At 44.7% G+C, this 27184-nt stretch overlaps 1 protein-coding gene and 1 pseudogene across 4 annotated transcripts in view; both read left to right on the top strand.

The window, feature by feature from the left end:
* The window catches only part of Pemt (phosphatidylethanolamine N-methyltransferase), an 84323-nt gene that overhangs the window by 33268 nt on the left and 23871 nt on the right, over positions 1–27184 (top strand). The gene's annotated exons all lie outside the window — the stretch shown is intronic.
* Positions 10005–12300, top strand: LOC113836740 (annotated as a pseudogene).

Below are 27184 nucleotides of genomic sequence, written 5' to 3'. Positions count from 1 at the left end.
GACAGTTTCCAGGGACAGTCACACCAGTCTGTGAAGTGGTGTGGAGATTGGATTTCTCTGAACAGGCTGACTTTTTCTGTTCCTCATGGCTCTGGGCCAGGGTACATACCTCTCCATGCTCTTGCCACCCCTCACTCAGAGGAGTGCACTGTCACGAGAGGGAGGACAACAGGCCTGGGATGGCTACATAGGCACCAAGTGGTCATGCAAGCATGGCATGGATGTGCAGGCACCACTTGAGCACGGGGCATAGTAGCTCTGAGGCTCCTCCAATAGGCTATACCTCTAAGCTAAGGAACCCTGACCTCTAGCAAAAGAGTATTGCTTTCACCCAAGCCTGAACAGCATGTCACTGCTGTAGTTGTGACCTCTAACCTATGTCTATGTGAAGTGGTAGTTACAGGAAGCTGGATGGAGGCATGAGAGTAGTCCTCACTGTTTGTTTTAGAGATCTCAAAGTATTCTAGAAGAAGAGGTTGTTTTTAAAATGTGCTTGTCACTGCAGAAGGTTGGGACCATGGCTTGTGCAGAGTCTACTGCAGGAGGCCAGAACTGGTCATTCTACTTCTGGACATTTGCATCTTATGGTCCACAAGAGCTCCCAGTCTGCTGCCAAATAGGCCCTGCCACCACTCTGAGTCCATGCCACTATAAACCCACAACAACACAGTACAACATACTCACTATGGTAATTAATATTGATCGCTAGCTTGGTGAGATGTAGAAAACAAACCTCCAGGCATGTCTGTGGAGGTGTCTGTGAGGGGGTTTCTTGTTGGGTTACTTGTGCTGGGAAGATCCATCCATGCTGAGTGTGGGCTGGGACCCTGAACAAAGGGGTCTGCTTCCTGACTAGATGCACTGTCACCAGCCGACTCCTTTCATCATGACTTGCTTGTCATGGTGGACTGTGCTCTTGAAGTGAGGCCCAGGAAAGCCCTTCCTTGAGGTACATTTGTTAGGTATTTTATCCCAGCAATGAAGAAAGTGACTGATACAGAAAATTGGTACTGAGAGGTGGGGTAATTGCTGTAATAAACTAGACAGTGCCATCCTTAGGCCTTTGGAACTGATTTGTGGGAGGATTGTGGAAGAGTTTGGAACTTTGCGCTAATAATGACCTTCACAAGCTACTATCAGACAGAGGTGGTGGTGCAGGCCTTTAATTTAAAATCTGGGGAGGCAAAGGCAGGTGGGTCTTTGTGAGTTCAAGGCCAGCCTGGTATACAGAGCAAGTTCCAGGACAGCCAGGACTATATAGAGAAACCTTGTCTCTAAAAACAAAACAAAACAAAACAAAAAAAACAAACAAAAAGGAAAAAAAAAAAAGAAGAGGAAAGCTACAAGCCGAGTTCAATAGGCCATTCTGGTCAGAGTGTGCAAGACAAGATTGCTGGGAGATGGTACAGAAGGAGAACAAAGAATCAGGAGTTAGGGACTGGAATAAAGGTTATTAGTGTGACATTCTGGTAAGGAATCTGGCTGTATTCTGCCCATGTTCTGAGAACTTGAGTGAGGCTGAATTGGAAGAAAATGGACCAATTTGTTTGGTGGAGGAAATTTCAAGACAAAGGTTAGCATTTGAGCTGCATCTCATCCAGATCTAGTATGAGAGACCGAAAAGAGTGGAGCAGAAAGGTAAGAAAAATGTGAAGTTTTGGTGAGGGAAGGTGAATGAGTTTGAAGTATAGCACACATAAGGGGAGTGCTGATGACAAAGACCCCGTAATTCTTTTTTTATAAAGATTTTATTTATTTATTATGTATACAACATTCTGCTTCCATATACATATGCACACCAGAAGAAGGTACCAGATCTCATTACAGTTGGTTGTGAGCCACCATGTGGTTGCTGGGAATTGAACTCAGGACCTCAGGAAGAGCAGCCGGTGCTCTTAACCCCTGAGCCATCTCTCCAGCCCAAGACCCCATAATTCTTAAAGAGAAACTTGGATCTCTGAACTAGGACAGCAGTAAAGTGCCTAAGGGCAAGACCCCCAACTGCTGAAAGCTCCATCTTGTTTAAGTGCAAATTCACTTGTGAGAGCCTGGTTGGTCTACAGAGGGAGTTCCAGGACATGCAGTGCTACACAGAGAAAACAAAACAAAACAAAAAATCCTGTTTCGGAAAACCAAAAAAACCAAAACAAAAAAGTCTCCTTTTCAATTTTTAGGTCTCAGTGTGGAGCTTGTCCTTCATAATTCCCCCACCACAACTTTCTCTCAGTACTTGTTTCTGGACAATGACATCTCTAGCATCAGGGCCATTCCTGGGAGCAGTCGCAGCACGAGCCACCGAGCATGGGTCTTTGTCTTGTGTTCTGGTTTTTGCCTCATTTCTTCCACTTGACTCAACCTACTGACAACAAAGCTCTTGGACTCCTCTTGTCCTTCCTAGGGGCTGGTGCATCCTTTACTCCTTCATTCCATTCCCGAGCAGTCCCTATGGCAGATATTTTGCTCAAAGTGTTCTCTTTTGTGATAATGAACTTTTGGTGATGTAGGAAGTACCGTTAGTTCTGGAAATGCTATGATGAAGGAGGAGTGGAGGGCACATCCTAGAGTCCGTGATGCCAACAAATACAGAATGTTCTAGGATTTTGATTCCAGTGTTTGGAGGTTTGCTCTTCCTACTTTTATGTGGGTTCAAAATCTGTCAATTAGAAGAAAAGGTATGCTGGCAGGGCTGGATACCACTCTACCTTAGCTTGCCCAGGTCCACTTTTCCCACATCCTGGTCCTCTTCACGGGCAGACTCAATGGACCAGAAGGGCTGTCTTCATTGGATTCTCCCAAGTTCAGCTGGGGCCAGGTTCTCAAGTGCTAGGATCACAGGCAGGTACTGCAATGCCATTCTGATGTCATTTCTACTCTGATAACTTCTCATCTTTGAACAATTTTCCCTGAAGACACTGTTGATGAGCCATCTGTGATTTGACCTTTATTGTCCCCAGTTGCTAAGATTTGTTCCAGTTGTTTGTGTGTATGCATGCACACTTATGCCACGGTGCATGTATGTGCAAGTGTGTGTGTGTGTGTGTGTGTGTGTGTGTGTGTGCATGTACACAAAGAGTATGTGGAAGTGAGGGGACAGTTTTTGAGAGTTGATTCTCCCCTTCCACAGTGTGAATCCCAGGGATTGAACTCAGGTTGGCTGACTTGGCACCAAGCGCCTTTAACCATTGAGCTGTCTTTCCAGTCCAGGTATTGCTTTAAAATAATTGCTTGCAAAGCAGTTATTTAATGTAATCTAACAGAGAGGCCGGGGCGGTGATGGTGCACGCCTTTAATCCCAGCACTAGAGAGGGAGAGGCAGGCAGATCTCTGTGAGTTTGAGACCAGCCTGGTCTACAGGAGCTAGTTCTAGGACAACCTCCAAAGCCACAGAGAAACCCTGTCTCAAAAAACCAAAAAAAAAAAAAAAAAAAAAAAAAATCTAATAGAGATGCTTATATGAACCTTGAATTTGTTACAGCAATTTCATAAATAGCCAAATGCCTGAAACATAAACATCAGAAAACATGAATAATTTTAATAAAACATAAAATCTTGTGGTTTTGGTCCATTGTGAAAATGGCACTAAGAGCAGAAAATATCCTGAAGAAAATCTTGTTTTAGATACAATTAAATATATAAATAGTTTTATATTGGTACCTTAATGCTAGAACATTAAGACTGTTGAAAATAGGTGAATCTTATTTCATTAATTTCCAAACTGTTGATTTTTATAATTAAGGGTGGATACCAATTTCTCTCGTGTGTTCTTCTTAGCCCTGGTCTATACTTGAGGTAAAAACAGAGCAAATTATCTGAATAAATACAAAAAGACTCAACAGCATCAACTAAATAAGTTTAAATTTGAAGTATGAGAAGCTGTTTATGGCTGTAGACTCCCTCACAGCTTTCCAGGTCTCCAGGAGACAGATGTCCAAAGCATACACGTTACTTCTGAAACGACTACCCTCATCTACCCACTGTACATTTAAAAGCAAAGCAACTGATCAGTCTCCCTTCCCAGTGTCCTCATGACTCTCCCCTGTTTGTGAAATAGTGGGCGACTAAAAAAGAAGAGCCAAAATTCTATATGTGTTCTCAGCATGTATCACCTATATTTTGAATTTTTCAAAGGCTGAATTGCATTTAGTTTTAGACTCACAAGTATTTTAAGGTTTATATAAAGACCAAAATTTAAAAAGAATCAGGTGAAATTATTAAGTGATAATATTATATAATTTTGGCGAAGTGGAAACATAAGAAAGTGGTTAATTATTTACCTTGAAATCTGAACAGAAATCTGCAAAATTACAAACACTCTGCAACGAGAAGTCAAGGCCAAAGCACAGTTAGATTTCTAAATCATTTAATAGGTCAAAACGCTAAATGTTTTATGGAGGAAAAAGTCATTTGCAGGCTTGATGACCCGAGTCTGAACCCTGGAACTCACCAGGGAAGGAGAAAATGACTCTCAAAAGTTGCACACATACACACAAACACAGGATGATAATAATAATGATTAACTTTAAAGACTTTAAGTAGCCAGTATAAAGTCAGGTTTTGTGCGGAAGTTCCAGCTTTCTTTCCCTAAGATGTTTCCTAGTCACCCAAGACATTTCTTTTAATTGATACTGGTGCAAAAGGGATGAGGAGTCTGTTGCCCCTTCTAAAAAACTGAGAAATGGCTAAACTGCAGGGTTTTTAAAAACCAAAAGACACAGGATAATGAAGATAAACAGTCTTTTCTGAAATATTTTTGTCCTTTAAAAATACTAGTCCCCTTCTAGTTAGAGTCCACACACAGCCTATCCAATATCCCGGTACACAGAACACAATAGGAGAGAGCACAGCTTCAAACATAAAACTATCAGCATAGACTAGAGTAAGGCCAAGTGTTCAAGCAGACAAGTTCCAGAATGCCATGGAAATAAAATCATTTGAACTAAGGGGAAGTTGTCCAGGTGAGGCTGGAGAAGGAGCGCTAACTCCTGGTATTGTTACATCAGGAGGAGATGGGCTCACCACTGTCAAAAACTGAAAAGAAGAAGTAAGCTCCCAGATAAATTTGGGGTATTGAAAACTGCCATATGCTGTTGGCAACAGCAAATATATACAGAAAACCAAGGAAGTGAACCAAACTCAAAGTTGAAGTTTTAGCATGGTGGGAAAGGGGCAGATGTGGGGTTACACTCAGGAGCAGTTTGTTAGGAGAGACTCGTGAACATGGGCAGTAATGAGGCCTTAACATGGGCGAGCATTAGGAGAGAGGGAAAGCATCAAGCCTGAGTAGCATGAGGGGGCCTTGACAGGAGAGAGAGCATTTCTTCAAAATCCCAAGAGGAGCTGCATTGGGAGAGATGTCATGTAGAGATGACAAGGGCTCTGAGGGAGAGAGCCTTCAAATCCCCACATGTCAAGAGAGGTGGAATGTCATGGCCACAGGCTCGGAGCCTTCAAAACCAGAGCATAAATGGGGTTTCTGACTCTTACAGGTTTCCAGAGTGGGTGGGCAACCTTTATCCCAGGTGGCCCAGCCTGTGTGACTCCTGGCATGGAGGCAAGCACTAGGTGGGCCATAGTTTAAAAGTTTCCTTTGTTCTAGGCAGCAGAGAGGACACTGGGCCTGTTTTTCTTGAGTTACAGCAAGTTCCTGTTCTCCTTTGTCCTAAGGGACAGACTGTGGGCGGCAGTGCCTGATTTCTGGGAGAGAGTGGCAGCTAGAGGGTCTGTGATCTAACAGTTACATAATGTATTGCATCTATCCTAAGAACATTCTTCTTACAAACATGAATAATATTATGTTCATTAGTCTAATAAATGAGACTCCCGTCCTTTTGAGAATAATGCTGGTGTCTCGATTATTTTACAATGTACATACAAGGAGACAAGCATTAATAGGCTTGGGGACTTGAGGACAAACCCCTTCTATAACAGAACAGACTAAAAATTAGTGAGTCAATAGAAAATAAACATATAAAGAAGGTGCTCTGCCCACCAGGATGGCAAAGCCTTTCCTTTACATACACCATATACAGTGTGAACCCATCCTTTGCATACACCATATACAGTGTGAACCCATCCTTTGCATACACCATATACAGTGTGAACCCATCCTTTACATACACCATATACAGTGCGAACCCATCCTTTGCATACACCATATACAGTGTGAACCCATCCTTTGCATATACCATATACAGTGCGAACCCATCCTTTGCATATACCATATACAGTGAGAACCCATCCTTTGCATGCACCACATACAGTGTGAACTCATCCTTTGCATACACCATATACAGTGTGAACCCATCCTTTGCATATACCATATACAGTGTGAAAACAGTGTGAACCCATCCTTTGCATACACCATATACAGTGTGAACCCATCCTTTGTATACACCATATACAGTGTGAACCCATCCTTTGTATACACCATATACAGTGTGAACCCATCCTTTGCATACACCATATACAGTGTGAACCCATCCTTTGCATACACCACATACAGTGTGAACCCATCCTTTGCATGCACCACATACAGTGTGAACCCATCCTTTGCATGCACCACATACAGTGTGAACCCATCCTTTGCATATGCCATATACAGTGTGAACCCATCCTTTGCATACACCATATACAGTGTGAACCCATCCTTTGCATACACCATATACAGTGTGAACCCATCCTTTGCATACACCATATACAGTGTGAACCCATCCTTTGCATATGCCATATACAGTGTGAACCCATCCTTTGCATATACCATATACAGTGTGAAGAACTCATCCTTTGCATACACCATATACAGTGTGAACCCATCCTTTGCATACACCATATACAGTGTGAACCCATCCTTTGCATATGCCATATACAGTGTGAACCCATCCTTTGCATATACCATATACAGTGTGAAGAACTCATCCTTTGCATACACCATATACAGTATGAACCCATCCCTTGCATACACCATATACAGTGTGAACCCATCCCTTGCATATACCATATACAGTGTGAACACATCCTTTGCATATACCATATACAGTGTGAACTCATCCTTTGCATACACCATATACAGTATGAACTTATCCTTTGCATACACCACATACATTGTGAACCCATCCTTTGCATACACCATATACAGTGTGAACCCATCCTTTGCATATACCATATACAGTGTGAACCCATCCTTTGCATATACCATATACAGTGTGAAGAACTCATCCTTTGCATACACCATATACAGTATGAACCCATCCCTTGCATACACCATATACAGTGTGAACCCATCCCTTGCATATACCATATACAGTGTGAACACATCCTTTGCATATACCATATACAGTATGAACTCATCCTTTGCATACACCATATACAGTATGAACTTATCCTTTGCATACACCACATACATTGTGAACCCATCCTTTGCATACACCATATACAGTGTGAACCCATCCCCCTCACCAGTGCTCTGAGTTCCCTGGAGAGACAGACACCAGTGACATCTCATTTCCCCTCCCACATTGTGTTCCCTCATCTCCTTTCTGCAGTTGTCCACAGATCCTCACCGCCAGCTCTACCTGAGTTTTTAGTTTTGAGCTCTAGGTAAGAAGAACATCATTTTCCTTTTCCATCTTCTGTGTGCTGACAGGGAGCATTCTTGCTCTCTTGGATGAGCCTGCTTCCTCTACATGCTTCACATAGATGTCTACTGTTGAGCCTGATGTTGCCCTTCTCCCAAATTTCAACAAAACAGTCTTTGGACTTCCTTCTGAGTCCATTTCCAAGTAAATGAGCTAAGAACCTTCAAAGGGAACTGATTCCTGGTAACACATTTAGCTATTATGATACCCAATTTTAAATCCTATAACAGCATTTACAACAAAATGTGTTATCTACTAGTAATTATCCCAATAACAAAATTAACTCATTTCAACATTGGCAAAATATATGTGTATTTCATATGGATCAAGACCCAGAAATCCTAAATACATTTTATTTAGGTTTGCTAGCAAAAAGCTATTTAGATATTTTTTCTGACCGCTTAGTGAAAGCGTATTTTAATTCTTCTTAACTAGTAAGGTCTTAGTTTATCTCCTTTTGGTAAGACCTAAAGAAGTAGCTTTTGGTTGTACAGAGGATGCTAGCATGGATCCTCAAAGTTGTTATTTATAGGGATTATTTCTTCTGTAATTTTATTGTAAAAAGGAAATGGAACAATGTTTCTTGACAAACATACATATCCACCATTTTTATGTTATAGCCTTAATGAAAATCTCATATTTTTCACTTGTATATTAAGAATTTTCCTAAAAAGAAAATCATAGCAATAACCTAACAAAATAATTTTTTCTTTCTGCCTCATTTTCCAGAATTTTTGAAAGTATCACTAACATTCCTTCAGCAAAGACATTCACAATTGATACTTCAAGTAGTTAACATTTTGTTGACAGTCTCACCTGTACCCTCGGCCGTTCAGTCCCAAATAAACACACAGAGGCTTATATTAATTATAAACTGTTTGGCCTATTGGCTAGCTCTCTCAATTATTAACCCATTTCTACTAATCTGTTTATCTCCACATAGTCTTGGCTTCCTGGAGAATGTCCAGGCATCCTATCTTCCTGGTCTACATGGTGTCTCCCTTGCAACCCACTCTCCTTCCTCCTCCCTGCCCTCTTCTAGTCTGGTAGCCCCGCCTATACTTCCTGTGTGGCTACATCCTGCCTGTCCATTGACCAAAACAGCTTTATTCATCAACCAATAAGAGAAACATATATTCACAGCATACAGAAGGACATCCCCCGTCACAGTTTACTCATGCTTAACTGAAGTTCAGCATTCTTTTTTATCTCAAATTCAAATTTTCTAAATTTTTGCATCATTGCTTCCACTTTAAAGGAAGAAATAAAAAGAAATGGAAAAGCAGAGGCTCCCCTAAACACCCACATTCATTTATATATATATTCATACAGGGTAGATCTGTGTATCAGTCTGGATTCTCTAGAGAACAGAACTGATAGGATGAATTAATTAAATAATTTTAGCATAACCTTAATGACAACAGCTAGTAGCAACAGCTGTCTCACACCTTAGAGACTGAGAACCTAGTACTTGCTGGCTTCTTGAGGCTAGGTACCCTGGCAGTTAGAGGAGTCCCACAGTGGTGGCCTCACAGTGGAGAGGCTGACAGCCTGGCAGCTCCTTAGTTCATGAGGCTGAGCACCTCACCACATGCATTCTAGCACAGAAAACCTGGACAGTTCCTGGAGAGCTGCTGCTGGTCTGTAGTCAGTGTCGGACACCTGGAAACACTGACTCTGATATCAGTGAAGGAACCATCATTAGTGAGTGGCAACGGGGTAAATCAACTCAGTGGAGAGAGAGAGGTCAGGTGAGCAAAGGCAAGGCATCCTCCATCTGATGGCCCCTTTTATCCCCACAGCTAACAGAAGGTGCTGCCCACACGTGAGGTGGATCTTCCTACATGCTCAAGGCAATCCCGACAGTTCCTTAGGGGAGGCTCCCTACCCAGGCATGGTCGTTTGAATAGGAATGGCCCCCTTAGGCTCATAGATTTGAATGCTTGGTCATTAGGGAGTGGTGCTACTTGAGAGGGATCAGGAGGAGTGGCCTTGTTGGAGTAGGTGTGGCCTTGTTGGAGGAAGTGTGTCACTGGGTGTGGGTTTTGAGGTTCCAAAAGCCCAAGCCAGGGCCAGGTGTTGGTGGCGCACACCTTTAATCCCAGCACTTGGAAGGCAGAGGCAAGTGGATCTCTCTGTGAGTTCAAAGCCAGCCTGGTCTACAGAGCAAGTTCTAGGACAGGCTCCAAAGCAATACAGAAAAACCCTGTCTTGGGGAAAAAAAAAAAAAAAGTCCAAACCAGGCCCAGTGGCTCTCCTTTCCCCCTCTGCTGATGTAGATGTAGAACTCTCAGCACCATGCATGCCTGTATGCTGCCATGTTAATAATGGACTAAAACTGAAATGTAAGCCAGCCCCAGTTGAATGCTTTCCTGTATAATAGTTGCGTTGATCATGGTGTCTCTTCACAGCAATAGAACACTGACTAAGATACCAGGTGACTCTAATTTGTGGCAAGTTGACATTTAAACAAACCAACCAATCTGGGACCTATTGCTTTACGTGACCAGGTGGACACTCTGGGAGAATCAGGGCATGTTCCTTCCATCTGTCATTCAGGACAAGGACTTGACAGGTGCCCTGTGACAGAGCACTCAGAGCTCTTATTTTCTCCTTGAGGAGAAAAATAAGCCAGCTCCTCTCCCTTGCAACTGCAAGATAAGTTTAAGGCTTACCTAGGGCCTGTCTCTGTGGCCTTAGGTACATAGGATAGGCCAGGCCTAGTCAAGTGGTATGGGACTTCTCCCAGCCCTGAAAACCTAGGGTCAGAAGGCCTCTTTCTCCTGGGGATTTGAAGGCTTTCCTTTAGGTTTCCCACCACATATTTGTGGCAGCTGTCTCTCCTAATGAGCTTCCCTCTCCAGGGCCCCATCTCCCAAGAAAGCACTTCTAAATGCTGACCTGTGTGGACTCCCTCCCGTGAACTGAGAGGCAGAGGAACAGGGACTGGCCCAGCTGAGCTACAACCCTGGTTCTGCTCTCTTTTAGCCAGTCCACTCGCCACCTGTAGGAAATGATTAAAGAAACCACTCCCTATGATGTTTTGGGGGTCAAACTCAATGCATTCAGAATTGTAAAACACCATGACATACCGCCCTGATAAGCATTAAGGTGAAGGATAAAAGCCTAAACAAGTTTATAAAGCTTATGAAGTTCTGTCTGATACCAAAAAAAAAAAAAAAAAAAAAGGGAGGGGGGGACAAAGGAAAGAGGGTGGAGCAGGTTGTGGTTCCTGCTCCCCAAGGACATCTTCAGTATGTTCTTTGGAGGAGGAGGAAGGATGCAAACAGGGAAGAGAGATAAAAATGGTGTGTGTAGGCTCTCAGTGACCTTAGAGGACTTGTGTAATGGTGCAGCAAGAAAAGTGGCTCTGGAAAAGAATGTGACTTGTGCTGGATGTGGAAGCCAAGGTAAAGAAAGAACAGTAAGTAGAATGCTTCCCAGCTGCCGAGGTTCTGGCATGCAAAGAAGGACTTCATCAGGTAGGGCCAGGCATGTCATGGAGAACAGATCAGTTCTGAAGACATACATAAAGGATGCTGTGGAAGAAAGGTGCTCTGAGAGCAGCTTTTAGAAGTTCATATTGACAGAGCAGGAAAGACAGCCAGAACATAACATCCATGGCAAGAGAGACCAAAAACCAGGACTGCAGCCAGGAAGGACCATGCCTTTTTTACTGGAAGAGAAGAACTTTATATATATGTATGGACTTAGAGCTGATTGAAGCATTGTGTGGCTTCTAAAAGCCAGTGTCCATTCTTGACATATGAACCACAGGCATCATCTCTCATGCAGGTCACATTGTCAAGCATGGTGGTATTAAGTCCTGAGTGAAGACATGCCAGTATACTGTTGACCATGTGAAAAAGAATCATTGAGTTTAAGGCAAACTTCACTTAAAATGGCTTTCTCTCTCCTAATAAATTCTCATTATTGGGAAACTACTTTCTGAGAGGAAGGACATAGAAGAGACTGGTGAAATCCTTTAGGTAGAGCTTTCGAACTCTGAGCCAAATCAAAGCCAGTGCCATTATAATGGAAAAGAGTGTAAGGATGGTGAACATCACCCCAGTGGTGGCACTCTGTGTCACACCTCTCATTGGGGCCAGCGAAGAACACTCACTGCTGGCGTTTTATATGCAGTAGTGAAAAGTGTATAGGATTATAATCATAATATTCTCGATATTTGCCTATTTTTTTTTATTTTAATACCCAACTATGTCAGTGTTTTAAAAGTTAGGTAAAGAATAAACTCAAGCACACTGACTTTACCATGTATATACACCGATTTCAGTGTGTAAGAAATCCAACACATGTAAAATGACCCTAAAAGCTCCCCAGCGTCTGTTAGTTACACTGTGTCCTGCCTCAGGTGTGCATGAAGAAAAGCTTAGACTGCATGTGTTGACGTCACTGTATGATTCTTCATTGTTAAGCTATGAAATTAAAATTCTATATTTAGCTGGTAATCAGAAAAAATTGTGTAGAGCTGTGTCTGTCTAGTTATATGAAGTGGATGCATTGTGATGCCTCTGCATTGTAAGGTCTCAGCTATTGCTTGGAGGTGGCATAATACAAATTACATAGAAACGAGACCTTCGTGAAGAAGTTTGTCATCATAAGCTGTTGCTGAAGTGCTTGGATTTCTAGATTACATTCCTCCTGTGTTGCCATCTCTCTCTCTCTCTCTCTCTCTCTCTCTCTCTCTCTCTCTCTCTCTCTCTCTCACACACACACACACACACACACACACACACACACACACATTGACCAGTCCTGGATCCATTCCTTTTCCCCTCTCTTTGAACTACAATAAGCCCTTGAGTAGCAAATTCCAAAGCCAAGTAACTTAGAAATCAAAGGGAAGAGACCTGTATGTGGAGAAGTGATTTGTATTATAATCCAGGAAGATGTCTCAGATATGTCACCACTTACTTTAAACCATTTGCAATTTAATGTTGGTAGCACAGCAAATTATGAGCAGCTCTACTTGTATGTATAAAGTCACATGTTTACATGCTTAAATCTGAATTCCAGAATTTAAGCACTCATTGAAATGTAAGGCTGACTGTCTTCTAATAAACCGATTACAAAGCCCCCCAAATTGAGGCAGTAATTGTAATCACCAATTTCCAGTGCATAATGAGTTCAAAGAAATGCAAGTGGCTAGAGGGATTTTTTTCAAAAAAAAAACTTATTTTCAGGAGCTCTGTGGAGAGATTGGTTTTGCCCCAATGAGGTCATAAGAAACAATCCTAAGTTTGTGAGGACTAGTTAGCGACAACTCTCCCTGGGGTCATGGTCACTGGGGCAGTAAGACTTCATATTTTCATCAGTACACACAAACACTACCCCCCTTTTTTCTGTCTCAAATGAACTGTCTACAGAACTCAGTGGCTCAGACAGGGAGGCTCAAAACTCTCCTTGTCACATAGCAGATGTCCAGACAGTGCAGCAGAATTATAGCTTTGCTTGGAAAAAACTTCTAATTGGCAAGGAATGTCTTACAAATGACACAATAGCCAAATAGCTCCACAGAGAACCCCAGCAGTTCAATTGAATCTCCAAACAGACAGAAAGGCAAATCCCGAGTCACACTGATGGGAAAGAAACTCACCAACAGCCAGACAGTCTCAAGAATTCAAAATGAAGTCCAAATCCTCATTTATCTGCTTTACTAAATAGAGGTTTAAAAAGCAGCTGATGTTGTCTAAAGTGGGACGATAAAAACATGCCCCCAACAGCTGGGCGTTGGTGGCGCACGCCTTTAATCCCAGCACTCGGGAGGCAGAGGCTAGGTGGATCTCTGTGAGTTCGAGACCAGCCTGGTCTACAAGAGCTAGTTCTAGAACAGCCTCCAAAGCCACAGAGAAACCCTGTCTCGAAAAAAAAAAAAAAAAGCAAAAGCAAAAACATGCCCCCAAGTAAAGTGATTACAACAGCTGCTTGAACATTCTCTTTGCATACACCCAGGGTCAGCTTGTTGCAGGTGGCAGACATCCCAAAATGCATCTTATCTCCTATCTGGGTTGCCATGAGTTATTAAGGGTCAGAGCTGGGGTCCTGAGAACCCCAATAAACTAAGTCCAACTGCCCATCCTTAACAAGCCAATTTAACAAATAATAGTAAAAAGTACAAAAAGAAGACTTATTTAATATGACCACACTGGGAAAAGAGATAAAGAGGGCCTGTGGCCTTTTCCCAGCCAGAAGGTGTTCATGTAAGGGGAAGGTTTAGGTAGAGGGCCAGAACTAAGCCATCTTGGTCACAGTGCACGGGTCATCATTGTCCTTGTCCCGTAAGGTGACCTGAAAATTATCAGCATGTGACATCTCCTTTCCAGAGACAAGTTCTCTCTGTGGCTGGCATAATATTTCAGCCTTTTCCTTCTCCCAGCATGAGATTCTTGGAGGGAAATCCAGCCCCCTGAGGTCTTCTGTTCACAGTCTTATAGCCAGAAGGAGGGACATGCGTCTTTGTGTCCACCAGGCGACAGGCATCATAGCTGTCTTGCTTTAAACAGGTTCCCGAGGGCACATTTAAAGGGTGTGGACCAGCAGGAGAAAATCAGGTCTTTAGGTGGGGGACTCTAGCCTAGCCTTCTCTCTCTCTCTCTCTCTCTCTCTCTCTCTCTCTCTCTCTCTCTCTCTCTCCCTCCCTTCATCCCTCCCTCCCTCTCCCAGCCATGTGGTGAAAGGCTTTGTTCTGCCACACATACTTGCCACCATGTGCCATAGACCTGAAGCAACAGGCCTGGCTGATCACAGACAGAAACTATGAGATGAGACTGATCGTGAACAGAAACCTCGGAAGCTGTGAGCTGAAACAAACCCTCTCTCACTGCAATAAGTCATCTCTTGTGTCTGTGACAGTGGTGGGAAACTACCTAACACAGCAGGGGTGCAGCCAAAGGGACACATGCCCCACTTGGTGGCTGCCCCTATGGAAACTGAAGACACTGGATAGCTTTGTGGACTAGGAAATGCCTTACCCCAGAGCACACTCAGGACTAATCATGGTTCTGTACCATTTGGTGGAAGCATCACAGACTGGGTGTTGGCCTGGAGTATGGTGGCTCAAATGCCTGTCTCTGCACCACTTTTGTGTGTGGAGGATAGTCTGAGGTATCACATCCTGTAGGGAAATGTTCTTGGGCCTCCAGAGAGGGTAAGGAAGTAGGGGAGTAGCTCTGTTTGGCCTGAGCTGGCTCAGATGTGAAATATCAGCTATTAACTGCACTCTACCCTCCTCTCAGGTGGCCACCCTGTGATCTCTTCAGCAAGTGTGGCAGAGCCGGTTGCAGTAGAAAGAAGGAGGCCATAGGTGTTGTAATTTATTTAAAAACATCGAAAAGGAACACCATTTGACAAGGCTCAAATAGGAGGTTTATTGGGAGAGGAGGGGGCATACTGGTTCCTGGGGACAAGAGTAGTGGAAGAGAAAAAGAGTAAAGGGGAGGGGGAGAGGGAGAGAGAATGGGAGAGGGGGAGAGAGAGGGAGGGGGAGAAGGAGAGAGACAGAGAGAGAAGGAAATGGGAGGTGGGCAAGGCCCACCTTTTAAAAGGTAAGGTAGTGAATGTGCACAGGTGGTACTCTAAGTGACTGCAGCTGAGGGCATATTCTGTCAGGACCCCAAGGGTAGGCCAGTACAGATGCCTGAATACTAACAATAGGACTTAGGTGTGGAATGAGGTCGCTCTTTCCCACTACCCAGCTGTATGGCTTTTGACAAATTACTTAGCCTGCAGTGCCTCTCTTTCCTCCTGTATGTATAAGTCTTCATATTTGGCAGAGGAGTCTATGGGACACCTGTCTGTGTCCACTAGAGACATTTAAAAATTTGTACGAGCTGTGTCTGCCCCCTGTGTGTCCCCACATGACTGGTAACAAGGCTGTGTCATGAGGTACCTCAAGGTATGTGCTCCATCTTGAAATTCTCCTCACATCCAGTGACAAAGCTTCATATTGTCATTAGGAACCCCAAGTCACAAACTACATTTATGGTCAAGCTCAGCTGGTCTGTTTTGGGTCAGAAAAGTCATGAGCTGGGTTTGCCCTTTGCTGAACACAGCCTGGTCATGCAGGTGTCTCTTGCTCCTCTGAAGGTTCTTGCAGCTGTGTGCAGCTTGGTTCCTTGGTTCCTAAGTAGTGTTGTTGCTTCAGTGACCCTGAGAAGACACTACCCCTTTTCGGGGGTCTACCCATAGTAAGGTGTCTGACCACGGTGAAGGACAGGTTCTTTCTGTACTGACATTGTTATAGCTTTGCATACAAGTATGATGACAGTGTGCTCAACTATGGTCTGTGGACAGAAAGCTGGAAGAGGGAAGCACAGCCTAGAGTGATGGGAGCTTTTGAGGGAAGAACTCCCCGGCCATGGAAATGGTTATAGGAGTGAATGAATCATGGATTGTATGTGTGAGGGCCCTTAAAGCACGGTGGAATGACTCAGCTCTTCCCATAAATCCCTGGGCATAGAACAAAATGCAAGTTCTGAGGCTACATTCCAGTGGAGCCCGAGAGTCTGCATTCTGATAGGCTCTGTGGTGATAATGACTGGGAATCACACTGGCTATAATGGGTTTTGAGAAGGGGAGGAGACCAGCCTCTAAGGAAGCAGCTGCAAAGAGCAGAGCTATGTCCCAAGGCTCTCTCAGTGTCAAGACGCTCCAGCCTAGGTGGTCTGTGGGGATGGGGTCAGGACGGGGCCTCCAGCTTATCCCCCTCCTCCTGCAGCTTCCTTGCTTCTCAGTAAGATGATGCCCATGCTCTGATGGTTTCCACTTGCCACAGCCCACTGAGGACCAGACAGACAATGCCCCAGAGCCCTGTGAGGTACTCAAAGGCCAGAATTGTGGCTGCTGTATTCCTGCAAGGTGCAAACCATTCTCTTATCTTCTGTGAAAGATGATCCTGTCCAAGTTCAGGAGGCCCTGCACTGTAGCTGCGCGTGTCCTTACTGTGGTTCAGCCTTCTTAGCTGGCTCTCCTTAGAAGGCTGAGGCCTCTTCTGGCACCTGGTGCTCAGAGCAGGCAGTGTGGGCCAGAGAGGTGGCAGCAGGTGACATCTGGGGTAATTCTGGGAAACTGTGGTGGCCAAGGATGCCTCAGCTTACCTGAGCTGGCACCCTTTATCCTAGGCCAGCATCCCTGTGTCTGTGACACAGGGCCCACAGATACTGCCCTGCCCCTCCTGTTTCTAGATTAACTGCAGGAGTTCCACTCATTCACATTGCTTTCACCTTAATAACAGGATTAGCTGTGCCCTTCTGGCCAAGTGTTGGCTTTCAGGGAGCTTCACTGGCCCTGGAAGGACCTTCTCAGAGGGAGCACCTAGCAGGAAGTGCTTAGGGCTAGCCCAGGAGGCCATGCCCAGGCTCAGCAGCTCAGGCCTCTGGGGAAGCCTTTATGTCTATTAGAGACCCTGCATTCTGTGTTCAAAGCTGGACCAGCTGGCTTCAGGCACCCGAGTAACAGCCCTTTGTGTCTAGAGCCGTGCATTTCTTGTCAAGTTCTTTACTCTCTGAAGGTCACAATCCATCCCTGGAAAATGGTCGTCACAGTATTTACCCCTCGAGGCCCCTTTTGCTGTTCAACACCCCTAGTTTCAGAAGTCTCTTGAGACTCAGTGAATGGCCTTCATGGCTTGTGGAACCCAGGCCAGGGAACTGACTAGGGACCCTGGGGAGGATGGTGTACAGTGCCTGAGTCTTCTTACGCCACAGCTGCCACTATTGATCCCAGCACCTCTTGTGAGCCTTCCTTCCTGGGAGCCAGACCTTGCCCATCCTGCTAGTGTAAACCAGTGACCCTCAGTTGCTACTGACCCTGTCCCTACAGACGTTTTCCTGCTCCCTCAAATGACAAGTGAGAAGCCTGGGTTGTGGGAATGTCTTCCATACAGAACAGGGGTTATAAGAAGACCCTAGATTTGATTTGGGCCCTCTGCTGACTTGATGTATCTTGGAGAGGCTGCTGAACCGGGAGATGTATCAGGACCTCTTTCCTGTGGGTTTCTTGGAGGTGACATCTAGCTAACCTCGTGTCTGGCACCTGCTTCCCATAGAGCTCTGTATGGCTGCAGGCCTGTGCACAGTGCTGTTGACGTCCATAGCTATTCTGGGTAAGAATAGCCGTTCAGCTACTCCTGTAACCCCAGAGCCCCCTCAGCTTGTCTTATCTCTAACTCAGCCAATCCTTGAGCTTTCAGTAGGCACTATGCAAAGAATGGGAGGAGCTACGGTTCACAAAGGAGGAGAAAGTACCCCCCACCTCATGCAGTGGGTTCATTTCCTGTTCCTTTTGTCTTTATATTCAGTAGATACTTATGGAATACCTGCTTTGTGCTTGAGGTCCTCAAAGGGGAGTGCTTGGATATAAGCATTTGTTGGTGTGAATGCATGCCAGGTGGCCTGGCAGTGGGAGGGAGTGTCCACAAGCAGTCTCACTGTTCCCTCTGGCTCCTGAGCCTGCCCTTGAGGGAGGGCTGTGCTTAGGGAAGAGATGCTGCAGGTTCTTGGCAGACACACTGTAGGGATAGTGGGAATAGACACCCTATCTTCTGTCTAGCACCTAACTAAATGTTTGGTTCCCTGGAAGTGGCCCTAGCCTCTGCTTTACCTGGGTACCTCATATGAAAGGGCCACACTGCTCACATAGCTCTGACTCCAGCCACTAGTTCTGGGGGTTTGGTCAACTGAGGCCCTTCGTGATTAAGGGTTCATCTGGGGACTCAGCTCCTCTGCTCCTTCTGTGACAGGGCCATTGTTGGTACACCACCTTCCCTCCTCCTCCATACCACAAGCTCACCTACTTGGTGCCTGAGCCCATGTGTTAGCCTTGATCTTCAGGGCGGATACCAGTGAACTGTCTACTTAGGACAAGTTGGCAACATTGTCCCCGTGCAGCCTCTGGCCTGGAGAATACATCTGCTGCTTCCCTTTGAGTCCCTCAAGGTAAGGAGTGTGGAATGTTCCAACTGCCAGGTCAGGGAGCAGTCTTCCTGCATAGCCATCTGGGACCTTCCTGCCTACCCTGCTGGGTGAGAGGCCGGAGCAGGTAGGGGTGGACAGTAGTGAGTAAGTGGGGGATAGGAACCCTGGCAGAGAGGAGGGCACAGAGTCCCGAATGATGTTTCCTTGACCTAAAGGAAGGGCCTCGCCTCCCTTGCTCAGCAGACATGTTAACAGCCTAGGTTCTATGGCTGCACTCGGATGAAACTCCATAGCCTCACAATTCTGCATGTGCAAATGTCTGCTGCAGCTGTGTTTAACATAACAGAGTCCTGCATTCACCCTGAGTGGCCAGCCTCTGGGTCAGCCAACCTGGTGTATCTATACTATGGACTCCTTTGCAGATATCCAGGGATCAAGTCATGAATCTGCTCACACATCACAGGGACATCATGTGATGCAAGGAGACACAAACCACATGAATACATTTCTGGGGCACACAAAACAAAAAAAGGGATAGCACGAAGGCCAAGGACAGGTGGGGCCAAGGACAGGTGGGGCAGACCTGGTTATTCCAGGTATTTTTCAAGGGGTGGACAAGTCCATTCCCTGTCTTGGCAGTGTGTATATGACTGCACTTATTTGTCACAATCTGTAGACTCTGTGTATAAAAGATCCATTTGCTGGGCATGGTGGCACAGTGCCGTAGTTATAGCACTTGGAAGGCTGAAGCAGAAGGATCAAGAATTAGAGACCAGCCTGAGTTATAGTGTAAGACTCTATCTTAAAAAAACTGAATTTTGTCTCAATAAATCTGACCTTAAGTTTAAAAACAAAACAAAACATCAGCCTCAAAAATCTGCCTTTCTTTCTTTCTTTCTTTCTTTCTTTCTTTTTTTTTTTTTTTTAAAGTAAGCCTGCAATTATAAAACAAAACCACCCTGTAAGCCGGTTGGCAGTAGGCACCACTGACTTGATGGTGATGAATGTGTTGCTGCCCACCCGCTTTGATTCCTGTGACAGGTTGCTTGGGGCCAGGGCCTGGCTGCTTATCAGGACAGGCACTCCATTGTTCACCAGATACTTGCAAGTTTCCTTCCCAAGGCAGGCTGAAGTCCATGTCAATATTGACTATAGAGGCCACCGGGTTTCACCATATTTGGTTAACAGTCGAAGAGTCATCTCTAGGCTATTTTCCAGTGGCTTTGCATGGGCGGGCTGTGTTTTATTTAGAATACAGAGAACAATCTAAAAGGGCTTTTCTGAACTCAAGGTCATCGTGCTAGAAAAGCCACAGGTGCAGATGAATCTCCACACAAACCTTTCGGCCCCTCCTGTCTTTTTCAGTGGACTTAGCATATTCTTTTAAAAAGAGTATGTGTACTGGGAGTTGGTGGTGCACTTGGGAAGTAGAGGTAGAAGGATCTCCATGAGTTTGAGGCCAGCCTGCTCTACAAAGTGAGATCCAGGACAGTCACAGTGGTTACACAAAGAAATCCTGTCTTGCAAAACAAAAAACAAAACAAAACAAAACAACAACAAAAAAAATGTGCTTGAGAGCTGGGGAGTTCAGTTGTAAGATACTGGTCCCGTAATCATAAGGACCTGAGCTAGATCCCCAGCACCCCTGTGAGAAGTTAGGGATGGTGGAGCATGCTTGTAATCCTAGCTCTAGGGAGGCAGAGACAAGCTCATTGGCCACTAGGGTTCACTGGTCACCCAGCCTACACTAATCAGTGAGCGCTAGGCCAGTTCTCAAAAGACAAAGGTGGACAGTACCTGAGGGTCTCCAAATGCATGCATGCATATGTGCAATATATTACACACACACACACACACACACACACACACACACACACACACACACACTCACACACACATATACACACCACATGCGCGCACACACACCCCATATGCACACACACACAGTATGTTGACTGGTGTCTGTAGTCCTGTGGCTGACAAACACCTCTCAACATCTATAAACTTCTGTTTGTCTGCCTTGCCACCCCCACAGCAGAACTGTAGGCCCCAGGGTCTCAGGAGCCAAGACCTGTCTCTGACTTCCCACTTCCATCTCTCCACCATCTTGTGTTTCCCTGGCAGCCCCACCCCAGTTCTAGTTTGCTTTCTGCTGCTGTGATAAGCACAACTTGGGGTGAAGAAAGGGTTTATTTCAGCTTTCTATCCATCTCTGAGGGAAGTCATGGCAAGAACTCAAGTAGAAACTGGAGAAACGAGGCTTACTGTCTTGCTTACTGGCCTATGCTTAGCTATCGTTCTTATTCAGCCCAGATCCACCTGCCTAGGCTTGGTGCTACCACAGTGGGCTGTGTCCTTCTGCACAAATCATTAGGCAAGATAATTCTTTGAAGACGTTGATACAGGGTAATCTGATTAGGGTAATTACTCAATTGAGGTTCCCCCTTTTCAGGTGGCTCTAGGTTTTTGTCAGCTTGACAAAAATACTAACCAGGGTATCCCCTGCCTAAAAAAGACAAACACCAAAGCCAGAGACAGAGAGAGCCATAACTATGGACAGGTGACCAGGTTACACAGTGGTGTGGCCCAAGGCTGGTGTTGGGAGCTACAGATGTATCCCTAGGACTGCAGCTTTAGGGTGCAAAGTCTTCAGCTTTGGAAGGTTCTCAGGAGGACAGTCTGTGGATGGAGTAACACATGGGGCCACTGACTCTTGAACCATGGCAGCTGGCTGGTGGGTAGAGAACAGAGTTTCATGAATTCTACCTTGTAATATGTTTTCTACAATGGTGCTATTGGTGGAGGGGACAGTGTCCTGGCCCCCCTGCTCCAGGAGAAAGATCCAGCAGCACCTGGCTGCCTTTTGAAACTTAGGGGTGGGTCCGTTGTAGGGCCCAAGTTTGTTGGGTAGCCAAGGACAGAGCCTGAGGTCAGCCAGGGGACAGGGTGCTGGTGGTGTAGGTTCATTGCCTTTGTTCATTCATCCCCACCTCCAGCTTGGGTTCAAGAGGATTTCTGGGACACTGTGTGATGCCTGAGTGCAGATGGTGCTGAAGGCTGGTGGACAGCTCTCCTGGGGATTGAGCCTGTGTGGAACTTCTCTATCACAGCAGGAGCTGAACAAGTCAGTACATCCTCATAAGGGCTGAACCTGGGACCAGATACTGGGTCTGATGTATTTGCTCACTGTCCTTGGACAAGTCTCTTTGTGAGATATGTTGCTATCTCTTGTAGAGATGGACTCAACGAAGTGTGTATGTGTGGTTTGTAGTAAGTATAGTGACAATCATTAGCTGTTACCACCTCATCAGGTCTCCTGCCACAGATAAAGATGGTGCTGGGGGCTTTGGTCACTCGGAAGGGAGTGGCAGAAGTGGGGAGATCATCACCACTTCTCTTTGTGTATGTAGTTTATGTGTTTGTGTGCATATATACACACACGTGTGTGCAGGGACCAGGGGTAACATTGGGTGTCTTGTATCACTCTGCACCTTGTTTTTTGAGAACAGGTTTCTCACTGAGTCTGAAGCTCACTGATTTGGCAGTACTTACTAGCCGACCAGCAAACCCAGGCATCTCCATGTCTCCACTTTCACAGTTGGGATTACAGATGCGCACAGCCATGCTCAGCTGTTTTCCTTTTTTTCTTTTACATGTGGATGTTGGGATCCAAACTCAGGTCCTCCTGTTTGCATGGCAAGCACTTTACAAACTGAGTTATGTCTTCTGCTAGGACTGTGAGCATACCCATTCCCCCAAGTCTCCCTGAGACAACACTTTGCATTTTCAGAAAGTTCTTTTTTACATAAGTGGAATTGCCCAGTATGTTTTTGGTCCAGGTTATTTTACTGTATGGAGGTGTGCAATGGTCATTTTTGTATGCTGTACTCATTCCTACTGCACAGTACTGTCATGTGTGTACACACTGCATGCCGTCACTGGTTCCTACTGCAAGGTACTGTCGTGTGTGTGTGCATACTTCATGCTGTCACTGGTTCCTACTACACAGTACTGTCATGTGTGTGCACACTTCACGCTGTCACTGGTTCCTACTGCACAGTACTGTCGTGTGTGTACAAACTGCATGCTGTCACTGGTTCTTACTACACAGTGCTGTCATGTGTGTACCAACTGCATGCTGTCACTGGTTCCTGCTGCACAGTAGTGTCATGTGTGTACAAACTGCATGCTGTCACTGGTTCTAGATTCCTGAACCTTGAGGAGGGGTTTGATGAGGACATCCCATTTAGGACTGAGTTCTTTAGAGTTTCACTCTCTGCACTTTGTCCAGGTGTGGCTCTCTGTGTTAATTCCCATCTACTGTAAAAGGAGCTTCTTTGATGTGGATTCAACAAGGCACTGATCTATGGGTATGGCAGTATGCCATTAGGAGTTGTATTATTGCTATGTTCCTTTAGCAGAATAATAGTATTAGGTTTCCACCTAGGTCCATGGCCTTTCTAGTCTCAGGTTCTTGGCCACTTTAGCAATGTTAGGCAATGATTCCATCTTGTAGACTGGGCCCTAAAACCAATCAGAAAGTGGCTGGTTATTCCCACAACATTTGTGCCGCTCGCTATTGTACCAGCATATCTTGCAGGCAGGTCACTTTGTAGATTTCACGGTTTGTACCTTCCAGTACCATGAATGCTAGTCAGTAGGGGTGAAGCTTCCAGTGAGGCACCAGCACAACTTTGATGGCATATGTAAGTGTCTTCATAGGTCCTTACCATCAGGTTGTAGAGAATAACCAATAGCCTTGGCAATAGTCTGTGATGTTTGGAGATTCCCATGGGCCCCTTTGGCCAGCAACTCAACAAGATGTAACCTATTCCTGGCACTGGAGGTTTTACTTGATAGCATAAGATGTCTAGTTGGGGCACCATCCTGTTATTTGGTGATGCCATTTAAATTCCTTTCCTACATGTATATATTTTAGGACACTTTTACAGTAGGTTTCCATATGGTTTCATGTTAGCCATCCCTCCTCATAGTCTCTTCTTCCACAACTTTCTATTTTATCCTCCTAATCTAGTTTCTCCTTTGTCTAACAATACGTTCTATCTCCCCTTCCTTTGGATATCCTCTCCTTTCCTCTAGTCCCTTCCTAGGTACTGACCTCTGTGGTTATTTAGATTGTAGCACACACATTGAAGCCTTAAAAGCTAACATCCACATATAAGAGAAAATATAAAATATTTGTTTTAGGCGGAGTTTCTGTCCCACCTAGTCCCACAGCCGTTTAGCCCAAAATAAACACACAGAGGCTTATATTAATTATAAACTGTTTGGCCAGTGGCTCAGGCTTCTTATTGGCTAGCTCTCTCTTAATTATTAACCCATTTCTATTAATCTGTGTATCTCCATGAGCTCTTGGCTTTTACCCAGTGATGCCTGGACCTCTTGCTTTCTTGGCCTCTACATGGCGTCTCCCTGGCAGCTTCTCTCTGTGTCCTCTCTCCAGAATTCTCCCCATTTGGTAGCCCCACCTATACTTCCTTCCTGGCTACTGGCCAATCAGTGTTTTATTAAACCAATAAGAGAAACATATATTCACAGAATACAGAAATATATCCCCCATCAATTTGTCTTTTGGTTGTCTTGAGGTCTGGGTTACCTCACTATGATTTTTTTTTCTTGCTCTGTCCCATTTCATTTGTGAAATTCACGAAAAATTCCATGATTTCATTTGTTTAACAGCTGAGTGATGTTCCATTGTGTAAAAATACCACATTTTCTTTATTCATTCATCAGCTGATAGATATCAAGGCTATTTCTAGTTTCTGGCTATTATACATAGAGCACCAATGAACATAGTTGAGCAGGATGCAGAGTCATTTGGGTATATGCCCAAGAGTGGTATCGCTGGATCCTGAGGGAGATCTATTCCCAGCTTCCTGAGGAACTACAACACTGATACCCATAGTGGCTGTACAAGTTTGCACTCCCACCAGCAATAGACGAGTGTTCCTCTTACTCTACATCCTCGTCAGCATCAGCTGTCATTTGTTTTATTGATCTTGGCCATTCTGACTGGTGTAAGATGAAATCTCAAAGTAGTTTTAATTTGCAGTTCCCTGATGACTGAGGGTGTTGAACATTTTTTAAAAGAGTTTCTCAGCCATTTGTGTTTCATCTTTTAAGAACTCTCTGCTTAGTTCTATGTCACATTTTTAAGTAGGTTATTAGATATTAACCCTTTATTGGGTATGTAGTTGGTAAAGATCTTTCCCCATTCTATAGGCTGTGCTTTGCCCAAGTGATGGTGTTCTTTGTCATACAGAAGCTTTTCAGTTTCCTGAGGTCCCATTTATTAATTGTTCTTCTTAGTGCCTGTGCTATCGGTGTCCTGTTCAGAAAGGCTTCCTGTGCCATGAGTTCAAGCCTCTGTCTCACATTCTCTTTCATCAGTTTCAAGGCATCTGGCCTTATGTTAAGGTCCTTGATCCCTTTGGAGTTGAGTTTGTGAAGGGTGATAAACAAGGACCTATTTGCATTCTTCTACGTGCAGCCGTCCAGTTTCTTTATGGTTTCTCTTTAGTTGCTAGTATTCTGAGAAACCATGAAGCTTTATATGACTGTTTTCCTCTAAGAATTTTATGGTTTGTGTCTCATCTTCAGATATTTCATTATTTTGAGTTAAATGTGTACAGGATGCAAGACAGAGTTCCCACTTTATTCTTGGTGTGACTTGTCAGTGGTAGTATGTGCTGTCATCAGCCTGAGGAGTCCCCCTCTCCATAGGGACCTCCACTCAGGTAAAGCTGAATTCTTGACTACACCACAGGAAGAAATTTCAGGACAAGCTAAGTTAGCGAGTTTATTAAGTAAAGATAAGAGAAAATACATTTTTCAGATTTAAGGGCCGGTGTGTGTAGACAGAAGGGGGAGAGAGGGAGGAAGGGGGAAGAGACATTTATTTGGCGAAAAGACTATATATTCAGGACAGGGACACACTTAGTTGTCTTCATGATGACTATATAGAGGCTGGAGCGATAGCTTAGTGGTTAAGAGCACTGGCTGCACTTCTAGAGGACCTGGGTTTGATTTCTAGCACTACATGGTAGCTCACAACAGCCCATAACTATAGTCCCAGGTGACCCAATGCCCTTTTCTGGCTTCTCTGGCATATCTATGGTTCATGGAGGCAAATATACTTATACACATAACAATAAAAGTATAAAAAGTGTTTTTTGTTTGTTTGTTTTTTCGAGACAAGGTTTCTCTGTGTAGCTTTGGAGCCTATCCTGGCACTCGCTCTGGAGACCAGGCTGGCCCCTGTCTCCCGATGCTGGGATTAAAGGCACGCACCACCAACGACTGGCATAAAAAGGTTTTTAAAATATAAAAAAAAACTTTTAAAAAGTGAACTAACATATTTTTCTTGAAATAATTATATATATAGGATTCTATGCCTTTTAAAGTCACATTGCTTAAAGAATATAACTTACAACAAGGTTGAAAGATTAAACAAAATTTAAGTTAAAAAAACATAAACTGGCTTACCTATTCTTTTATTTTATAAAATCTCCCCTTGCAAGTACAACTGTGAGGTGGCTTTGGTGGCATATTGTTTAGATTCAGGAAGGGAGAGGTGTGCTGACGTGGACTCAAGGCCACGGCACTCAGCTGTGATGAGCACGGTTTGCTATTTCTAGCAACCTAGTTTGAGCTGTCTAGGAAAACACTGTCTCTGTTGGCTTCATTAGCTGTGTTGAGGATTCCTGATTCTCAGCCAGCAGGAAACTCAAATAGATCCCAGGCTGAAGGGCTTCATTCTGTTCCCATGGCCCCTTAATTGTCACTGACTTTCTTCCTGCTCCATCCATCCATTGCCCCAGCACTTGGATGAACTGATTACTCTCTCCCTGTTTGTTTGGTTTGGTGCCTGGTGGAAAAGCAGATGCTGAGCATATGAGAGTTTCTTTCTGGACTCTGTATGTTCCTTTTCGTGCTAGCACCACACCATGGTGATTATTGTTGCTAGTAATAACTTTGAAATCCGGAAGTATGTGTTCCCTTTCTCAAGATTGGGCTGGCTATTTGGGTTCCCTACCGTATGAATGGTAGGATTATTCTATTAATTTCTACAAGGAAACCAGCTGAGACTCTTCTGTGTATACTTTTTAAAAGAACACTATATTCTGGAATGTTCCTACAATGATTGTGTAGGCATCTCCCTTCCCACTTGTCGGCAGTCATTCCCAAGGGCGGGGCTGCCCATCCCTTCCTGATGGACTTGGAAGTGAGCTCTGTCTTCATAAGATGCTACAGTCAGTTCTGTAGCCAAAATTAGAATCCAGATTGAATTAACAATCTACCGGACTTCTTTAGGGTTTTGCGTCTCTCTCTCTCTCTCTCTCTCTCTCTCTCTCTCTCTCTCTCTCTCTCTGTGGGGGCAGTGTCTCCCTGCATTACAAGACCATAGGAAACCTGCCCCCCTTGCCTCCTGTCACAGCCCCTTAGGTAGAAATGAGCTTGAGCTCAAGCATTGGGCTGACTGGAAATGGCAGCCAGTACTAGATTAGCTACGACTTTGTGCCCTGTATGTCAAATGTGACTCTCCCCAGGCAGTCCAGGGCACAAGTGAATCTGCATGGGGAAGGGTGCCGGCTC

This window comes from Cricetulus griseus, chromosome 7, assembly GCF_003668045.3.
Source record: "Cricetulus griseus strain 17A/GY chromosome 7, alternate assembly CriGri-PICRH-1.0, whole genome shotgun sequence".
In the NCBI taxonomy this organism is placed as follows: Eukaryota; Metazoa; Chordata; class Mammalia; order Rodentia; family Cricetidae; genus Cricetulus; species Cricetulus griseus.
Note: the sequence above shows the minus strand (reverse complement) of the source record. Positions and strands in the feature narration are given on the sequence as shown.